Genomic DNA, 21,885 nt, shown 5'->3' with positions numbered 1-21,885 from the left:
TTCAGGAGAACCAGATGGGGAGGAAGGGCTTTCTCCTATCTGGCGCCCAAGCTCTGGAATGCTCTCCCTATGGAAATTAGAGCTCAACCATCACTCCCCCTGTTCAGAAAAGCATTAAAGACCTGGCTTTTTGTTATGGCATATCCGTAAGCTGACCCATGTGCCTTGATCATATTGGTAGGCGCCTTGATGCCTTCGGGCTTAGTTTGCGCGATACAAATTGCCTTTCATTCATTCATTCATCCCCTTTCCTACCAATGCAATTCTAAAAGAACCAGAGTAACACGAAATACATCTCTGACAACAATTCCTGTGTGCTCACAGACTCATGGTGTGATTCTAGGCAGAAAACGAAATTTGCTTGCCAATTTGAAAGCACACTTACTACTGTTTTTTTTGCAAGTGATAAGTACTCTAACAGTCTGACACATTTTCATTACAGTTTTCAGAAACAGAAAAGAGCACATGTCCAAACAGCTCTTTGAGACCATGAACATGTGTAACCTGGGTGACTGACTACACTCCAGCAAAGGAAATCAACCTTAGTGATGTTGAATGTATTAGCGTTACTCACTGATACCTGAAACACCACTCACTTGTGAATACTAAGCATGATTCTACAGGATAAACAGCTGGGTGTGTGCTAGAGTCTGCTTCTGCAGACTGTGTATTTTCAGTTGCAAGAGACATATGCATGAATGCATCCATAACAGCATAAACATTGTAGTAATGTATGTAAAAGTACATGTGTGGCAAGGGTTAATTGGAGTTTTGTATATGTAGGACCAAGCTCAGCAATTGCATGATTAGAAGCAAAATCTACTATATCAATTCAAATGTGTTAGCATTTGCCTCCCATTTGTGTGTTACTGATTTATGCTGAATGGAAACCATCATATTTACAAAAAAAAAGCTGACCCTTTCCTACAAATGCCATTCTTACAGAACCGGACCAACACAAATAAAATCTCTGACAACAATTAAAACATCCCTTTTCCTACCAATGCAATTCTAAAAGAACCAGAGTAACACGAAATAAATCTCTGACAACAATTCCTGTGTGCACACAGACTCATGGTGTGATTCTCGGCAGAAAACGAAATTTGATTGCCAATTTGAAAGCACACTTACTACTGTTTTTTTTGCAAGTGATAAGTACTCTAACAGTCTGACACATTTTCATTACAGTTTTCAGAAATAGAAAAGAGCACATGTGCAAACAGCTCTTTGAGACCATGAACATGTGTAACCTGGGTGACTGACTACACTCCAGCCAAGGAAATCAACCTTAGTGATGTTGAATGTATTAGCGTTACTCACTGATACCTGAAACACCACTCACTTGTGAATACTGAGCATGATTCTACAGGATAAACAGCTGGGTGTGTGCTAAGAGTCTGCTTCTGCAGACTGTGTATTTTCAGTTACAAGAGACATACGCATGCATGCATCCATAACAGCATAAACATTGTAGTAATGTATGTAAAAGTACATGTGTGGCAAGGGTTAATTGGAGTTTTGTATATGTAGGACCAAGCTCAGCAATTGCATGATTAGAAGCAAAATCTACTATATCAATTTCAAATGTGTTAGCATTTGCTCCCATTTGTGTGTTACTGATTTATGCTGAATGGAAACCATCATATTTACAAAACAAAAGCTGACCCTTTCCTACAAATGCCATTCTTACAGAACCGGACCAACACTATTAAAATCTCTGACAACAATTCCTGTGTGCACACAGACTCATGGTTTGATTCTAGGCACAAAACAGTATTCCTCAGTGATACCAGTACACCTTAACTTATGGTGAAAACATACTCCATAATATTTTACAAGTTCAATACAGTTAAATATCTCCCAAACCACAAAATGTAAAACATAACTTTTAAAGAAGAATCACAATTCTAATATTTATATCAAAAATCACCACATACATCCCCTCTCAAACTCATATCTCACCTTTAAAATTAGTTAGTTGAGAAAGAAATGTGGCACTCAAACAGCAGATTATCAGAGTCAGAATCTCAGAGCTGTACACCTCTCTCCTCTCACCAGAACCAGTAAATGGCAATGTTTCCCTCTCTTTTTTCACACATATACATGTTAATTACAAATCTCAGTGCTTCCCACATTTTTTCAAATGAAATCACACATTTCTATTGGTTGAAAACTTCAACCCTTTTCCAAATGAACCCTTCCCCCAACTTGACTTCTGCCTGCTACCATAGCAACAGCTCATGGAACACTGGTGTGAGCAGAGAGGTCAGAAGTTCAGCACACAATGTTTCTATTCCAAAGAGCAAGAGTGCTTCACCTGTCAAACCTAACAGCAAATCCAAATTAATCTTCTGTGGGAACACAATTTTCTGAACCAATACAAAACATGCTTCTAAAAATGTACACATACAGCCTAGTTTTAACTGTAAAATGGTTTGAATCAGCCAATGAGTTCTTTTTATTAAAGAAAAATATGTATGCCTCCATTTCACAACTGTCTTTCATTTCATGTTGCCATTCTACTGAAAGACACCTCCTGAGTGCATCCAGATCTCCTTGAAAGATGTTCACAGTGTGGATTGTAGGTCACAGCTATGTCTTCTGGAGTGAAAAGTATGCAGAAAAAAGAGGTATGGTGAGAGACCTTGCTTTGCCAAATGTAGACATTAAATGGATTGGTCAGAGAGGGTTAAAGTGGCACCAATTAATGCCTTTGGTGAAATCTTTTCTACACCTCCAACAGCCTAACCTTATTATTGTGCACTGTGGTGGAAATGACCTAGGCACTTTAACTAGGGTAGGTCTGGAAATGCTTGTTAAGGACACCTTTGTGCAATTAATGCCGCTTTTTCCTCAATCTGCCTTTGTATATTCTAATATATGCCAAAGGCAAAAGTGGAACTGGTCCAACCAATTTTGTCCACAGATTGACAAAGCAAGAAAGCACGTCAACAAATCTATTTCTGCTTTCCTCAGAGACTATGGTATGGGTTCTATATACCACAACAACTTGCGTTACAACATGCAAGGCATTTATAGAGGAGACGGTGTACATTTCACTGATGAAGGCAACAGAGTCTTCCTCTTGAACTTTAGACTCTGCATCGGTACTTACTTGTAGGTACCACAAAAAAAACACTTCATAAACACAACGGCTCTTTTTAGAGCCCCCTAATATCTAAACACTTAAATTTGATTTTTACTTCTATTTTTTTTATTGTTTTTTTTCTGCCGTGCGCGTACGGTAAGCTTACCGTACGTGCACCCCGCGATTTTTTTAAAAAAAATTAAAATGTATTTTTCATACTTTTGGGACCTTCTTGGACCGCCTGACAAACACTAGGGGGTCTGCAACTCTCTTCGGTGCCCCCTTTTCACGTTCTCCACCTTTGTTTATCAGTGTGAGACACACAAAATGGCGGCCGACACTTCCTGATTTCGACCGATTCGAATGTTTACAGTCATGTAACCACCAATCAGAATTAAGCTCGCGCACGGCAGCGTGCGCGTATGGTAAGCTTACAGTATGCGCTCGGAGCGCGCCTATAGATATATATATTGATTTAAATGCTATTTTCTCAGGAAATACTGACCAGATTTACACCAGACCTGCAAAAGGCACATCCCTGACCTGAGCACTACCTCTCTGCCAAATTTCAAGTAATTCTGTTCAGCCGTTCGGGCTGTAGCTTGGACTAAAGGTCCAATGGAAAAATGCATGGGGAAAACAGCAATGTCACCCCAGCCTTTCTCTACTCGTCACAGGATTGGTGTGTGCCCCACCCTGTGACGAGTTGGGAAAGGGAGGGATAGAGTCTGCAGATGAGAAGCTAAGAAATCGAGTCCGCGCAGTTTGTCACAGGGGGATAATCTCAAGAACGTGTGATAACTACCGCAAAATTAGCTTAACGCAACTCCTCACATCACAGTCTATTGCGGGAAAATAACTCCATGTAAACATGGTACTCTCAACACGGCGGCACCATGCGATAGACCCGCGATAACGCGTCAAATGTCTGCGATAAAGTCAACGCGCCGCCGCAAATATGCGAAACACGAACGCAAAAAAAGCTGCAATGAGGCCAATCGCGATACAAAAACCAGCCACAGGCCTGCAATTCCCACGCGTCATGTGGGAAAATGCACCATAAAAGTCAGAAAAAAAACCACAGACAAAAGCCAAACAACAGCGAAGCCCGATGGAGGTAGCCGGAGCAAGTGCAGAGGACAACCAGAACCTCACAAGCCCCCCGGAGGACCAGCCTGGGACTTCGGGGTCAGGCAAGGGCAAGGACAAGAAGAGTAGGAAGAAGCGGTTCAGTCCGCAGGAAAATAGGATCCTGATAACGGAGGTTATAGAACACCATCAACTACTGTTCGTCACCTCCACTGTGTCACTGGGAACTAAAAATGGAATATGCCAGCAAACGTGGACAAGGTGAATGCAGTCATAGTGCTGAAGAGAACAATGGAAGAGGTCAAGAGGTGCTGGAATGATGTGAAGCGTAAAACCAAGCAGAAACTCGCAAACAACCTGAAGGCAGCAATGTAGACTGGAGGTGGGAGTCCAGCGCCACAGGAGGAGCTGGACGAGATGGAGGAAATGGTGTCCACAGTCATCAGTGGGGAGACGGTGGCAGGAGTTGGGGGACCGGACACTGCTCAACATGACCGGACACAACAGCAACTGGGTGAGTAACGACCAGGGACTGGGGGTTTGGGGGGAGATGGCCACAATGGCACACATGCACAATTAAGCATAGCACTTCTGCGGACACACCATGCCCCAGACCCTCAACTACCACCAAGAGACCAATGCACCCAAGTATGCAACATCTCAGCACTGTATAAGCGCAGAAGTCAGAGGCACACTGCATGTAAGAAATAAGGGGCAGCCAAATCAGAGCTGCAGGGGCAACTCCCCCAAAATGCGGCACACACACAACACATGCAGAGCACATCAACATTGACAACGATGTGGCACAAACCGCAACACGTCCAAAACAGAACAGAGGGCACAACTGGTGCCGCTTGTGTGCAGAAACTGGCCAATCACATATGGCATCGCAGGGAAATCTGAGTTGACAATGTACAAGTACAAACACACATTTGTGATGTTGTCGAAATGTCCACAGTCCCGCATCATATAGGCAGCTCACCACAAACAGTCACATGGTACACTGTCATTTAGTGTGAATGTAAACATGTGCAATGCGCCAACATACATGTGAACACAATGTTAAACTGTATCTCCCCTTCACATTGCAGGGGGAAATCCAACACCTCCTGCAGAGCAGTCTGAACCTCTCTTCTCTGATGACAAAGAGGACCACCACACCTTGAGTCCGATGCCCTCCAACAGCTCGTGGAGAGCCTCCGCAGCCCACTTCCAGGGGCAGGGCAGCCCAGCTGCTACGAGGAGAACCCACCCCTGCACAGAACACACAGCAGGCACCACCCACCACCATGGCTGCCTCCTAAGACCCCCACGACAAACACATGGCCTTCCAACGCCGTGTGTTGGGGTGCCAGGAGAAGCTGGATGAACAGGTGCAGGTGGAGTTCGACCGCATGGCAGACAAACTAGCCGCCATATGTGGGTGTCTAAGTCCTAGCAGGACCACTCACAGTCCCTAACGGACAGCCACAGTCCACTTCATGCTCTCCAACGAACCATGGCTTACATCGCCAGAGTCCTGACTCTGAGACAAGAACGACTGTCTAGTCAGAGTACCTCCAGCGATCTTGCCCGGGAGTTGGGACTCATGCGGAGGCTCATGGAGAACACAGAGCGGACGCAAACAGAAGGAGCGGCTGCCACGGGTGCACACCAGCGAGAGGTAGCTGGGTCCCTCAATGCTATAAAGACCCTCCTCATGGCATTGCTGCCACAAGGCCTGGCGCTGATGCATGCTGCTGCTACCACCCCATCCACATTTCTGGCCCCTGATGTATCAATGCCACACAGTGCGGCACACATTCCACCTCCGGCCCCTGATGTGTCAGTGCCACACAGTGTGGTACACATTCCACCTCCGGCCCCTGAGGTGTCACTGCCACACAGTGCTAGAGACAGAACACCACCTTCCACATGTGAGGCTCATGAAACCGCAGAGGACGAAGGTGTGGATGAATCTGTGTTGGTGGTGAGAAGGAAGCGGTAGCATTCATCTCCGCCCTATGACCTGTTTCTGCTTGGTTCTGTCCTCTGCATTATCCCCTACCACTGTCCCCCAATGCGCTCTGCGACACTCGCCTTGGAACTCGACATGGACTGCTATATTATGTTTGGTTACCAATGACACAGCTATCAGACTATGGACTGAACTCCTCCTCTTCTGATGTACCAGTCATTCCCTGAAGGACTCTGGCTGGCCCTACACGGGCCAACAATGTGAAGTGGGGTTTGCATGGCCCTGTACTGCTCCGGCTTCAAAACTCCACTGATTGTGTAATAAACATTTGTGGTCACACCGATGTGTCATGCCTATGATCTTTCAAGTGTGGAAGTATGAATGAATGTAGGGTCAGTGATTCCCCCTTACATCCATGTTGCTCATGTTGTGGGACTTGGATCACGGGTGACACATTGCCGATTGCGACACAGGTGGCGCCGACACTACAACAGGGACACACGCATTAGTTACTTCCTTGTCCAGCCCAGGACGGAACCACGCCCAGCGCCCAGGGGTCATTGTTCACACCCTTACGCTGAACTGGCATACACCAGGCCAGCCCACTCGGCTTACGCTCACAGAGGGAGACGACAACGCTACATGTCCCAGGTCTTCACTGTTGGGATCTGCTGCTCACAGGTCTAGTTGTCAGCATGCCACAGCCACTCCCTCATGGCTGGTTTACACCCACACCCCACCCATCCAGCACAGCCGTCACAGGACATGTGACCCTGCCAATATGAAGGGCCTGGCGCACGTGCTGGATGCCATTTCTACTCTGTAACTGGGTGTCTCCGTGTGGATATCATTTATGCATGAGGGCTGAGGGCTGTGCCACAGCACATTGCCCAGTGCCCAGTGTCCAGGGTGACATGATGGCGTCCGCACCACGAGACTCAATCATAAAGGGTCCATGGTTTGCGGTGCACAGACTTGGTGGCACCGGATACACTGCAGCAGGCACATGCACACCGCCACGGGACGGTGTCTTTCGGTGCACTGAGGTTGGTGCACCTTAAGTGCTGAGCTGGTGTGCAGCCTGCAATGATGCGCCATCCTGGCAGTCCAGACTGGTAGGATTAGTGTGAGCCCTGCTGGACCGCAGTGTATGCCTGAGGCAGCGGGCAGTGCAGCCCTACCAACACGTGGCGTCGCCTCGCGGTTCACTGAGTTAGTGGCACCTCTAGAGCTGAGCGGGCGTGCAGGCTGAGATGATGCCGTGTGCACTGGCATGTTCTCTGCCATAGCAAAACCAAGACCCAGAATCAAGTGTGTAAACTCGTGGCCCACGGTGCGGTACTGCATGATGTGGAGGGTGCCATGGGTGCGGGACCCGGGCTTGGAGCTCCCACCGGCACGTGGTGGACCGTCTAGGAGACACGCCGGTGGCGGAAGGTGAGCATTGAGGCCTGGTTGCGCAGGGGCCGGCAATCACCGCTGGGCAGCGGGAGGGGCTGGGGTGCATCAGCCTGTGTGCGCAGGGGCGGGCAAGCAATGATGGCGTGTGCTACTGTATGGACTCTGCCATTCATGTCTCTGGAAACTGTTTCAGACGAGGGACCTGGGGGACTGCAGTGTATACCGGAACATGGTTGGAGACACACCGGTGGAAGCAGGTGAGCAGTGATGCCTGGGTCCGCAGTGTTGGAACTCTCTCTCCCTCTCTTTCTCTCTCCCTCTCACTCTCTCCCTCTCTTTGTCTCTCCCTCTCTCTCTCTCCCTCTCTCTCCCTCTCCCTCTCTCTCACCGTCTCTTTCTCTCTTTATCTCTCTTTCTTTTGCTCTCTCTCTCTCTCTGTACTGTGATGAGCGTATGACACACCTTCTTATCTAGGTTTTTGTCTTGCAAGCTGTGACTTACAGAATGTCCTGAGAAGACTGTTGTTTTGGGTTTATTCTGTAATAAACAAATTATTTGGTTATTTGGATATTCTAAGATGAATGTATGATTCTCCTTTTTCTGTGCACACATGTATGTTAGGTGTTGTGATTGTGCGACATCAGGCGAACAGTTTTGTTACGGATTTCGTACAGTCGATGTGATATCTCTTTGTCTGGGGGGAGGGGGTCCTGGGGGTGGTGGCGGTGGGTGTTGTTGCCCTATTGGGTCTCCTGGCTGCATGGTCAGTTGCTCCAGGGCATCTCTTGTTCTTCAATTGTGGCTCTGGGCTGTGGTCCCTTGTCTGGTGCCGGTTGTCATCCGACTTTACACCAGGTAAGAGCAGGTGTTAAAATCTTGCCGCTAACGCGCCTTATCACCTGTTTTGTGTTCTTATCGCCGATGTGGCTGGTCGTTCAGAATGTTGAGGTGTGGTGTTGTCGCAGGTTTTTGCTCTGTAACGCCTACTCTGCATCTCATTAGCTTTAGTTGCCGGGGTCATCTGTGGCGATGTTTTTTGCCGCTGCTATCGCAGGTAAACTGGTGATATGGGCCGTTAGTACCAGCTTGTGAATAAGGCGATACATTTATCACGACTTTGGCTGCGCTAAAGTGCTGATAACTTCGCGATAGATCCTTGAGAATATGCCCCACACTGGGTAGACTCAAGGGGTCTGCTACCCGCGCTGCAGTTTGTCATGGAGGCCATTAGCTCCGGTGCGTCACGTGAGTGTCCTCACTCACTGTCTGGCTTCCAGGAGTTGACTCGTGGACCTAGTGATGGTGTGGAGCCCCACAGCCCCAACCCTGTGGACCACCAGGTGAAAGGTTTTTACATAACACGCACATTACACCTATCACTTGGTTAGAAAGTTCTCTCCCCTCACTGACACCCCTCCAGCTACACAGCAATGTGGCTCAATCTCCCTTAAACATAGTTTGTTTAAAAAGCTACAGAGATAGTCATGTCCATGCATCGACTGGCTATCTCTGTCTTCCGTCTGAAATGTGGTTATCTGCAGCAACGCAGAATCACAGGAATACATTGCAATGGCTGGCTGCATTCGTGTATATCAAAGCAAAGAGGCCAAGCTCCAGGGCACGTGGACAAATAGCTTATCTAGAGCAGGGTGGTGGTACAGGTGTTGGGTAGTAGTAACAGAGAAGCACACTGATCTGTTGATGACTTAAGCTTGTGCTGCACTCACGCCACTTTATAGGAGTGTAAACATTGCACGACACTTTTCACGTGCAGTAAATAATGTCATCCACGGACCTAGTGAGTCAGCTAAACACTGTTTCCAGGTACACAAACCATGACTTCTGCGTGACTTCACTTGTCCGACATATGGAAGACGCCCCTACTGGCAGACCATGAGTTAAAGAACTCAAATGCTCACATTTCATCATGGACGCTAGGTATTGTGTATTTGAAAATGTTTGTGCAGGCAGGGGAAATAAAATGTGAGATAGCTAAGTGACTTGCACAGTATAATGCTATTTGACCAAAGGGAGATCTGTAATTTGGACCGGTATCTTCTGGTGGTGCCATGGGCTTTAAATGACCACTATGTCAGATTTCCCTGGCCACTCTAAGAAGAGAGCCATTCCAGACTGCTGAACATCAGTAAGAGGCCTCCTTACGGTATGGGCATCACCTGTAGAACAGGAGGCCCTTCTATACTGCAGATTATGGTACTCCCTTCGAGCACATAATTGACGCCTGTCAGGGAGCGGAGTCATCAGAGAAATCGGACCCCAAACCTCTTAACTGAATCGAATGGAGAGGAGGAGAAAGTGAATAAAGCATTCAGGGAAGATGGGGAGGGGATGATGGGTCAGTGGGAGAGGGACCTGGGAAGAAAGCATCAGAGGGGGCTTCTTCAAATCAAAGCAAATTGCATCAAAAGCCTCAGGAGGAAAACTAAGTGGGTGGACTTAGGGCAGTGACTCGGTGCATTCCTGGGGGAAAGGAGAGAGTGACAAATTGACTACCCGGGGAGGGTGCAGTGTTCTGTGAAGGAATGCCAGATGTGACAGAAGTCTGGTGTAATAGACATGCACAGCCCCGCCTCCTCGTCTGTACAGGACCTTCTGTGTACCAAGCCACATTATTGGCACAGCAGGTAAATATTAGGGGCAACTAGTGAGACTCGCGCGGCAAAATGGTGCTGCATCCAAATGAGTGAACCTCTCAGTCATTCAACCACTGACATATTTCATAGCATCGATATATCTTAGGTCGTGTGGTATCACAGAAGGGCTTGTCAGCCTTAGAACCAGTCAAGCCCAATCTGCCTGGCATGTTTATGCTTGCATCTGTCCCTAAAAAAGAAACATTTTAGATCACTAGTTGTGTGGGACTGGTAAAAAGAATGTGTGTAGATTTTAGCCGCCTAGAGAGCAATGTGACAAAAGAGCAAGGGAAGATTGTATGGACCAGCACCTACGCCATCCCCTGGAACTTCTACACAGTTACATCTGATCAGCCTCACGTCAGGGCTCGGCGCACCAGCTCAAATCGATATTGAATGGGATGATTTCACAAACCCTAACCACAGGCCTGCATCCATGACCAACAATAAACCTCTGCGTCTAATCCACCGTGATGATATTCTTGCACAAATTCCTTATTTTGGTAGCCTGCCAGTGAGCTCATGTAAATACAAAGGGGTTTCTGTGTCAATTTATCAAGGGCTGTCCGTCTTATGGAGATCTGTGTATAGGAAGGGATGGTTGGCTGAACTCCTGCTGGAAATCTCTGGACCTTACAGGAACAGACATCAACGAGGCACCCCGGCCTCTGAATTTTACACGCTGCTCTATAAACACACCTCTCTCCATCACTCCATTTGACATGAACTGAGACGGCTGTTCGGCTGGAACAAAAGATTTTAATACCAGGGCAACCGTTGGAACAAAAGAAAACGCAAACCGTCCCTTCTTTATCAGGCCAGAGCATTTTGGCCAGCTTATGCCGCCCTCTTTTTCATTCTAAACCCAAAGAGAGGCATCTACTTGCTTCTTTTATATCCGACTTCATTAAATGTTCTTTTGTCTTCCGTCTAACTGCTAGAAATCCGCCGTCTACACGCTTACTGTAGCACGCCTGGAGTATGGTAATTCTATTTATGTGGTGCACCCCTAACATGCCCCCTCTGACCTGCCTCGCCCCAAGGCCAAGCCCAGCTCTGCCACTCTTAAGCTTTGCCAGCCGCCACTGATCATAACACCTGGTGGCTGGGCAGTTGATTGTAGTTCACACAGGATGCATAATAATTCCCTTTTACTGCTCTCACAAAAGACAAAACTGCTAAGGGGCATGTTCTATGCACATATGCAGCACTGTATGAGTGCATAAAAATTAAACCACCCACCACCAATCGAACAGTCATTGAATAACTGAAGAGAGCTGTCGTATGCCCCTTGACCATGGAATATTTCAATTTAGTCCACCACTGCAGGATCCGACTAGCTACTTTCTACGACCGCTTCTGGACATCTCACAATCACAATCAGATATGGATGATATTGATGAAGTCAATCCCAGCAGATCTCTCCACCATTTTTCCTTTTAACCCATGCCTACTCAGGACCATTAACCTTAACCTTTGCCTACTCAGGACCATTAACCTTAACCTTTGCCTACTCAGGACCACTAACTTCAACCTTTGCCTACTCAGGACCATTAACTTTAAACAAAATATGTCAGAATGGACAACTCAGTGCAGTAACCAGTTTAGTGGACTGGGACCCGCAGAGCTGCTCCAGCCTGCCAGCTTACTGAAAACCTTAAACCGCGTATCTATCTCTCACACTAGTTCATCCATCACACTGCTAAGCGCTGCCTCCCATTAGATGATAACCACACCTCACTGGTCCTCACACAATACACAAAAGCATTTCCCACACAGGGTCAAAACAAAGACAACAAAAATTCCAACCACACCCTAAACGGTGTAGCATGCTACTCATGTCTGCAAGCGTTCCAGTGCCCCACATACGGGTAGTAAGCGCTATTGAACTATTACAGTACAGTACAATACAATATGTACACAGCATGCAAGGGAAAGTCATACCATTACTGCATCTGCAATTCACCGTACTGATGTCATTACTGTATGATATGTGATGTCAGTGTCGCTGCAGCTAAGGATGCTTCATGCAAGGCCTTGCATATTGTTTGAAGGAAGCCCTTATGTACTGCATCTTGACAAAGCATGTTCATGCTGTTTTATTTTGAACTGTTAGAGTGCTTCAGCTTTGTGACACAGAGAGAGAGAGAATAATAAAATGTAATGAGGGGTTTGCATGACTGCCGGTGGGTAATGACTCCACTGATCAGCACTTCGAGGGTGGCGGTTCCTTTCTAAGGCTTGATTGCTTATGTTCTAGTTTCCGATGCTTTCCGCTCAAGCGCCTTTGTTCGCTTTCCCCCTATGTTTTGTTCTCTTTTTAAAGAGAACTCGCTGTCCCAGCAAATAGGCTTCAAAACACCCACCACACAACAGAAACAAAAGTGCGGTTAAACAGATGGGAATACAAAAGGCACAGTGTGGGCGTGCTCCATCAAGCCGTCCGCAACAACTTTCAGGTGCACATCTAGCCTTCACTAGTCCTTCCTCACTTTCTGGTCCGCCATTACATTGTGGGCACTGTGGTTATACAATGGCATCCAGTTGTATATGATTTAATTAAAAAATGATCTTATGGAATACCATTACTGAGAAGCCATTTCATCTGAACTGTTTAATAGAAATGTTCAAAATTAATGACAATTACCTGTTTGTAGAAATCAATTCATAGAAAGTCTTTCTGGTCGAAATCGGCTTTTGAATAATTCTTTTTTAAGTGTAAATGCAATGGTTGCGGTTCTTACTTTCAGAAACACTTTTGCCGGAGATATTTACTTCAGTGCTTTACTTCAGGGGACATTATTTCATTTTTATATATTTTACATTGCTCAACAATTACTTAAATATTTTTAATTCGCTGACTCATGACCACCCCTAAACAACATCAATTCCTGCCCCTTAAAACCTCTCACCACACCTAACCCTCACTCATCCTGATGCCTGAAAACCCTTTCCAGCCCCGAAATCTCCCAACTTTCAACCATAAAATCACTCATTACCCCTAACTCCACCCTTCCCTGAACCCTAAAAGCCCTTTTTACACCTAAACCCCACCCATCCCACACACCTTAAAACAACTAAGCACACCCAAACTACACCCATCCCTCACCCTAATAAACCCTCACCCTTAAACAACAACCATCAATGACCCATAAGAACTCATCACCCTAAACTACTCATCCCTGAATCCTAAAAAAACCCTTACTATACCTAAACTCTACCCATCCCTGAATCCCTATAACTTTTCACCATCCTAAACTCCACCTTATCCCCAACGCAAAAAACTCTTCAGTACTCCAGCAGCTACCCATAATTGAACCTCAAAACCATCACCAGCCCTAATCTTTGCTCATCTATGAACCCTAAAACCCCTCAACACCCTTATACTCTACCCAGCCCTGAAACCTTAGAAAGCCTTGCATATCTAAAGATCACTCATCCATGAACCCTAGAAACTCACCAAGCCTACATTCCACCATCTCTGAACCCTAAAAAAAACCTTTCTATGCCCGAACTCCTGACCGTAAAAACCCTCATCACCCTAAACATCCAGGAACTCAAATCCTCACAGAAGCTCTAAACTCCACCCTGGATTAATGTAATTTTTGATTTTTCCTTATGATCATCTCTTCTTAAAAGTATTTCCTTGAATGTCGTTTTCTTTGTATTTTCTTAGAATTGTCTTTATTTTAAAATTGTTTTTCTATGATTTTGTTTCCTCCAATGTGGTTTCTCAGGTTTCATTGAAATTGAATTCACACTGACTGAAACAGACAATAGGCCTGGGAACCAAGATAAAAATATCTGTCCCTCCATCTTCTACAGTGAAATAGATAGCTGAAAAAGGGTCCAATGAGGTAGTTTTGAACTTGCAAAGACTATGCTGTATACGTGTTTTGCAAGTAGGCTTTATTGATTTGAGATTGCCACAGGCAAAGTATGTTTTAATAGAAGAGAAATCAACAGTAAAAACTGGCTCAGTAGACCATATACCAGGCCCACAAACAGCCAAACAGGCATTGCCAATGCCAATAGGTCTGGCTTTAAAGGAATGTTGTATGGTAATGTGAAGCATTCCAAGTAAATATCATGTGAATGGATATGAATTTTGTGGAAGTAAAAAACTGTAGAATAATATTGGTGGAGGTTAAGTGACAGTTGCATTATCAAACCAGACATAAACATCTATGTAGAGTAATGACTGGCCCACTCTCATATGTCCTGCTGCCAGAGAAAAAACAACAAAAGTTATCTAATTATCTAAGACACTTTTATACACTTTAAGACACATTAATAGCAGTGCAATGTCATATGTGTGCCCCTGAAAGCGCAAGCGCAGGCAGCTGGATAAATAAAATGATCCCAGCTGTGTGGAGGGCAAGCACTTTTTTGTGGAAGCCCACACCTTCTGAATAATCAAAACATGTTCTTCTGGCTCATAACATGTAGGCGGAGCCAAATTCCTGCCCTGGTTATTCTCACCTACTTGTCAGTCAAGCCAGACCATAAAAACAGCCCGCACACTGGCCTTCCTGCACTGCCTGATTGCCCAATAGGTCAGCTCAACCCCGATGGCAGCTAGTCCTTGGATTTTCAGAGAATGAGGCGTCAGAACGTATTTAGCAACTGCGAGTGCCAAGCTCGTGTTTCAGTCGTTAAAAATACAAGTTGATGCATTCTGTAGACAGATGGGTTTACTATGGGATCTATGGAAGGGGTTACTTTTTGGCTCAATGTTGTTTTATTCTACAGCGTGCTGATAGAGAGTTGAAGTGATGCTTTATCAAAATGTGGATAAGTAAATAACGTGGACCGACTCCATCACGACAGCCTTGACAATTTTAAGTTGTAATTCTTTCTTTTAATAGTATTTCCTCTCTTTCTCCTGTTGACGTAGACATCAATGGAAGAATGCTGCAGGTAAATGTAGGCTGCAGGTCAACAGAGCAGAAAGGTAGTACTTTGGTGCAATCACTGTGGTACGAATAGCATTCCAATTGTGCACCCGCCAATCTGTGTTAAACGTGCAAATGGTTATAGACCCCTCCCTCCCCATGGCAGCACCTTAATATAGAACAAGGAGCCTGATGCCCAAAGGGTTGTCCCCTTTCTGTGTCTATGGACAAATGGTTTGACATATAAGGGTCAAAAAGTACATCGTAAGTCCAAATGATATGTGTATGTTAATGACTGATCCGACAAAGCATGCTGGCTCTGTTCGGGATATTTAGGTGTATGTGTTGTAAACTATAACATTTCTGCTGTACATCTTGGGTGCAGTGACGTGTTCAGGCTGTGCTTGGTTGCTAGGATGCAGCCTCCAGTTTTTAGGTCTCGCCTAGCCAGCGTGCATGCGCTGCTCTAGGAGGGCCTTTAGCCATCGGTCTGCTCATTTTCAAGCACACACTCGTGCTTGTGGCGGCATCCACCTTGCGGGAGCGAGCAGCGGCGCGCCACAAGCACGAGTGCAGTGCTTGAAAATGATCAGACTGCTCTTCCAAGTGCACACGCGTGCACCACTCGCGGGCTCGCCTCCTGCTCCCTACCTCATATCCCTCTCTCTCCTCGCCCACAAGTCCCGACCTCTCACTCGCTACGCCCTCCGTTTTAGTGAACCTCTCGTACCACTTCTCTGCTTGCGGTAAAGGATTACTCAAGCGCGCGACCCCACGTGTCATGCAAACATTACGCTAGGGGCAAACTTAAGTAATTTCACACATTTGCTTACAGACAACTTTGTGCTGTCACACTACTTTGAAAGGATCAGTGGTGTCCTCCACATACATCTGGCACTTCTATGCCTTGCGTAACACTGGGCAGGGCAGTTCCTATATATCTAAGGTCGAAAACCGCACCAGTGAAACTCTGCATCGTACCTTACTGCTGCATGACCACTGACCTCTCTGAATCCAAAGCGTGCCCTCCGTTAACACTCATAGTCTGTACTGATCATACACGCCTCTTCCACGGACATCCGAACACTTGAACTGCTGGTGAATGCGCGCAGAGTCCGAACGCCCTAGGCAACGGCAAGAGCGCGCCTCCTCATCCGGCCGGCGGATCTACGAGGGGCCCGTCATAGAAACAAAAAAAAGAGCTTCCGGATAGGTAGGTGCTGTTCATTGTGACGGAGCGTTCATTGCATACAACGAAAACAATTTCAACAGTTGGATCAAGATCTCTGAAGTTAGCTCTAATACCGAAAAGAAAGACTTAGTGTTAAAACAAATCTTCCCACACAGCTATGCATTGAATGTCTTATTTTATTCAATAAAGTAAAATCACTGGTAAAGGGGCACTGGTTGGTTTGCAACTTCAACTGGTTCACATGTAACTTTTCTTATTACCTATCAGCATTCTGCTTAACAACATGTATGTACATTCTATAAACCTTTTCCCAGCAAAAGAAATGATACACACACAATACTTAGCTAAGCTTCAATTAGTCTGCAGCAATGGGTTAGGCGAACTCTGCAAAGTCACGAGGGTCTGAACAGTAATGCATCAAACTATAAAAAAAATTAGACAGTAGAAATTAAACCCCTTTTTTTTTTACAATCCATGGTACATGAGAGGACAACAAAAAAATATTTCTTCTCACCCTTCTCACCCCCAACATTTCCCAACTGTTCCACTTTTGATTACAAACATTACAGATGTCTGTCATACCAATCCAGACTAGAACATTCCAACTTCAGAACACAACAGAATGCACAGATTAAGACAAGAAAAGATAAGAAAAGTCGTGTCTTGCGCTTCTTTGACAGCTCTGCAACTGCCTGTGGCATCTGTCTCAGAAGCACCAGACTATAAATCCTCTGGCGTCACAATTCGCTGCACAACATGAGTGTAGTGTATCTCGTGCTCCCTTTAACACCTGTGGTACCGGATGTTTATGTGTAGAGTGAGAGCTTTACCGGCGCTCTGATGACACTGAACAACAAAGAAGGGTTTGGACTCCAATCAGTAAGGCTGAGCCCCAATTCAACAATAAACAACAAAATGCCGGTACTGATAACCAATTCGCCTCTTAACACCAGCACATTGAAATAAAACAATGTAACCACAGGCCCTCTGTTTCCATATGAGTTAATCAAAGTGTATTTGTCAACATAGTCATTTCTATGAATTCATGGATTTAATTGAAAAGCATTTAAAACGTTCTTTTAACCACACCGATTCTTCTTTTTAACATACCTCCACCCAACGCATTCTACCCAGACATTGCTAACATACTTTCACAGTCATCCACTCAACACCCATTCCAGCAGCCTACCACCCAACCCACTTTAGACAAATACAAAACAATACCCAATTTGGAAATACAATTACACTAAAGGCCAAAGAAAAGTAAATTCAAAAACATATACACATTTTTTAGATTTTAACATGTAATGTACACGCAATTGGCCACACACAGGTCGACACGTTTCAAACCCCCCAAAAAATCCGGGGTTCTCCTCAGGACCGACAAGCTGCAACACAAACAAAAACACAAAAAATATATCTTGATTCTTTTATGAGACAATAATGCCCCCTCTCTCCTGCCCTGCCCCGATAACCACAGTCAACTTAGCTCAATCAAGTCACTAGATCAGCCGATCTAAGCTTCTGTTAACAACAATCCCTTTCTGCAAAAACAACTATGTATATCCACTGAGTGTCTAAATCTCACAGTGTTTTGCACCAGATGACCACTCTTAAACACCAAGAAAGGTTCTTACATTAATGGCAGCCAGCCAACGTCAACTCCACAAGGTTCAATCCCCACTGCGTTGTGTAAGGGTTTTTTTACTTTTTGGAGTCCTACCTTGACCCCGGGAGACAAAAGAGAGAAACACCTATTTAAGACGCTGCGAGTTTTTAAAAAAAACAAAGAAGAGGCTAAGCCTAACTATTTATACAGACTACTCTACCTTTTATTGATTGGACTGCCCATAGAGGTGGAGGTGGAGTTTATTAGTGCGTTTTGGCTCGTGTCATATTTCCTGAAGGGAGAAGAAGATAGCCATGTTTATCCTGCACTGGATTCACGGTTTCACTTATGCCGAAAGACTAGCAATATAAAAGGTATGCGTTGCTTCAAACCCGCCCCCCTGTAGCAGAGAGCCTTGTACTGGCTGCCACTGCTGTTCTCACGGATCTAGATACAGAACCAGGCCAGTGCAATGGGACGGAAGCAGTGGTGACTCCTGTGAGCCTGTGGCTTCCTGATCTTGTCAACTTATAGAGTAAGAGGGTTCTGCATGCCATGTGTCTATAGCACTAACAGACACACAGAAATGGAGTTACAGTGGTAGGCCCTACACAGGACTCTCTGGATTTCCCTTGCCTATGAGGCTTGGTGGCCATTCTGGCTGTGGAGGAGAATTTAAGTCATGTCCCAACGCCCCAGCGTTCTCGGCTGTGGAAAATATTCAGGGCCCCACAGCAGGTTGTGTGTTATTAGTACTTACCTGGCTCAGCTCATTTCTGGCCTGGTTCAAGTGACAAAACCCAGGACTGCTCTATGGAAGGTCTGTGGCCTGAGACATACGTAAGGATCCGCTCCACAACATCAGCAACAACGCGGTGGTACCTGGAAGAGACAGAGATGCAAGTGAGGCACAAAGACAGATGCTTGGACTCCGTTATCCATTTACACTCTGACAACACAACAGCAGTACAAATGAGCACAAACATGATAGATGCCTGAACCAGCCTCCCTAATGGGGCAACTTGGGCATCTCAGCAGATGTGGCAAGGGTGCTGCGGCACTTACTAACATCAGCAGTGCAAACAATCACCACCAGGCAGCATATACTAAAGAAAGTGTACAGTCACATTGTAAAAGGTTGCAGAGCAAAGGGGAAATGGCATTTAGAACGTGAACAGAACCATGCGTTCTGTTACCACGGAAGCGTAACCACACTTGCCCTTTACCACACATATGCCTTTACCACGCATATGACTTTACCACGCAAATGCCTTTACCATGCATATGCCTTTACCACGCATATGACTTTACCACGCAAATGCCTTTACCATGCATATGCATGGTAAAGGCAATCAGCGTTCTAGATTCAGGCGGATGGGCGGGGAGACTGGAAGGAGGAACAGGAAGGATTGGGATGCAGCTTGGTTAGTAGGACTGGGATGCGGGTTTTAGGACTCAGGGTGTGGGGGCCAGGGTAATTTCTAGGGCTGGGGGCAGTTTTAGGGCTCAGGGCAGAGGGCTGGGATGATTTTAGGACTTGGGTCGGGTTAGTTTTAATGACTGGGGACCAGGATTTAGGGCTCAATGCGGGGGAGGGGCTCAGAGCTGTTTTTAGGGCTGTGGGTCGGTTTAAGGGCTCAGGGCGGGGGACAGGGAGTTGGGGTCGGGTGGTTATTAGGGGTGGAGGCCCTGTTTTAATGCTCAAGGCTGTGGGTCAGGGTAGTTTTCAGGGCTGGGGGTCGGGTGGTTTGCAGGGCTGGGGGCTGGGTTTTAGGCCTTAGGGCAGGGGAGGATGGGGTGTAATCTTTACCACGGATATGCCTTTATCAATCAAGCCTTTACAACGAAATTCGTTGTAAAGGCATGTGTGGTAAAGGTATGCTCGGTAAAGAAATGGTTGTAGCAAAGACTGCATTTTTAAGGCATCAATCAATCAATCAATCATTGGCATTTGTAAAGCGCGCTACTCACCCGGAAGGGTCTCAAGGCGCTAGGGGGGAGAGGGGGGGGGGGCTAATGCTCGAACAGCCAGGTCTTGAGCTGCCTTCTGAAGGAGAGGTGGTCCTGTGTAGAGCGAAGATGGCTGGGAAGAGAGTTCCAGGTCTTTGCTGCAAGGTAGAATGACTTGCCTCCGGCGGTGGCTCTGCGGATGCGGGGGACGGCTGCCAGGGCTTGTCCGGTCGATCGTAGGTTGTGAGTGGGTACGTAGAAGGAGACGCGGTGGTTGATGAGCTTGGGGCCTTGGTTGTGAAGGGCTTTGTGTGCGTGGGTGAGGAGTCTGAATGTGATTCTTTGGCTTACTGGGAGCCAGTGAAGCTTTTTCCGATGGCCGGAGATGTGGTTGTGGCGCGGGACGTCCAGGATGAGGCGTGCGGCTGCGTTCTGGATACGTTGGAGTTTCTTCTGTATTTTGATCGTGGTGCCTGCGTAGAGGGTGTTGCCGTAGTCCAGGCGGCTGGTGACGAGGGCGTGGGTGACGGTTTTCCTGGTGTCGGTGGGGATCCAGCGGAAGATCTTGCGGAGCATGCGTAGGGTGTTGAAGCATGACGAGGTGACTGCGTTGACTTGTCTGGTCATGGAGAGGGAGGAGTCCAGGATGAAGCCGAGGTTGCGGGCGTGGTCGGTGGGTTGGGGAGTGCTGCCTAGGGCGGGGGGCCACCAGGAGTCGTCCCATGAGGTTGGAGTCGGGCATAGGATGAGGATCTCCGTCTTGTCGGTGTTGAGTTTAAGCCGGCTGTCCGTCATCCAGTCAGCGACTTCCTTCATTCCTTCGTGCAGTCTGGTTCTAGCGGAGGATGGGTTGTTGGTGAGAGAGAGGATGAGTTGTGTGTCGTCTGCGTAGGAGATGAGGCTGAGTCCGTGTTTGCGTGCAATGTTTGCCTGGGGGGTCATGTAGATATTGAAGAGGGTGGGGCTGAGGGAGGATCCTTGTGGGACGCCGCAGATGACCTCGGTAGCCGCTGATCTGAAGGGGGGGAGGCGGACTCTCTGAGTTCTTCCGGAGAGGAACGAGATGATCCAGTCCAAGGCCTTGCCTTGGATGCCGGCGTTGCTGAGGCGCTGTATCAGATTGCGGTGGCATACCGTGTCGAAGGCTGCGGAGAGGTTTAGGAGTATGAGGGCCGCGGTCTCTCCCTTGTCGGTCAGGGATCTGATGTCGTCCGTGGCTGCGATGAGGGCGGTCTCGGTGCTGTGGTTGGCCCTGAAGCCGAACTGCGAGGGGTCGAGTGATTCGTTGGCTTCGAGGAAGGTGGTGAGTTGTGTGTTGACGGTTTTCTCAATTACCTTTGCTGGGAACGGGAGGAGAGAGATGGGTCGGAAGTTCTTGAGGTCTGTGGGGTCTGCTGTCGGCTTCTTGAGGAGGGCGTTGAGTTCGGCGTGTTTCCAGCTCTCGGGGAAGGTGGCGGTGGTGAGGGAGGTGTTGATGATGTCTCGGAGTTGGGGTGCGATGATGTTGTCGGCTTTGTTGAAGATGTAGTGGGGGCATGGGTTGGTGGGGGATCCTGAGTGGATGGAGTTCATTGTGCGGGTGGTTTCCTCGGTGGTGACCGGGGTCCAGGCGTAGAGGGTGGCGCTGTGGGGTGTGGGTTCCGGAGGGGGGTACGTGGTTGTTGTGGTGAAGCTGTTGTAGATGTCGGTGATTTTGTGGTGGAAGAAGGTTGCGAGGGAGTTGCAGAGGTCTTGTGAGGGGGTGATGGCGTTGTTTTCGGCATCGGGGTTGGAGAGTTCTCTGATGATACCGAATAGTTCTTTGCTGTTGTGAGAGTTGTTGTCAAGTCTTTCTTTGAAGGAGGATTTTCTTGCTGCACGGAGGAGTTGGTGGTGTTTTCTGGTGGCGTTTTTGAGGGCTGACATGTTCTCGTCAGTCTGGTCGAGACGCCAGGTTTTCTCGAGGGTGCGGCATTGCTTTTTGGAGTCCTTGAGGGTGGAGTTGAACCAGGTGCTTCTCTTGTGGTTGGCTCCGTTCGGGCGGGCCTTCAGGGGAGCCAGGAGGTTAGTG

The 21,885-nt window shown here is 47.0% G+C and overlaps 1 long non-coding RNA gene across 2 annotated transcripts in view; it reads right to left on the bottom strand.

Moving 5' to 3' along the window:
- LOC146863824 (uncharacterized) overlaps positions 1 to 21,885 on the bottom strand; it is a 343,641-nt gene that overhangs the window by 195,871 nt on the left and 125,885 nt on the right. Inside the window, exons 3-4 of one of the 2 annotated variants that reach the window (XR_014976567.1) lie at positions 18,646 to 18,767; positions 16,436 to 17,664 (exon numbers count right to left, since the gene is read on the bottom strand). This is a non-coding gene — a long non-coding RNA (uncharacterized LOC146863824). Of the gene's footprint in view, positions 1 to 16,435; positions 17,665 to 18,645; positions 18,768 to 21,885 lie in introns of those variants that run through there. The other variant, XR_014976568.1, reaches the window with a different exon arrangement.

Source organism: Triturus cristatus, chromosome 2_1 (assembly GCF_964204655.1).
Source record: "Triturus cristatus chromosome 2_1, aTriCri1.1, whole genome shotgun sequence".
Classification (NCBI taxonomy): Eukaryota; Metazoa; Chordata; class Amphibia; order Caudata; family Salamandridae; genus Triturus; species Triturus cristatus.
This window is presented reverse-complemented; position numbering and strand designations above follow the sequence as displayed.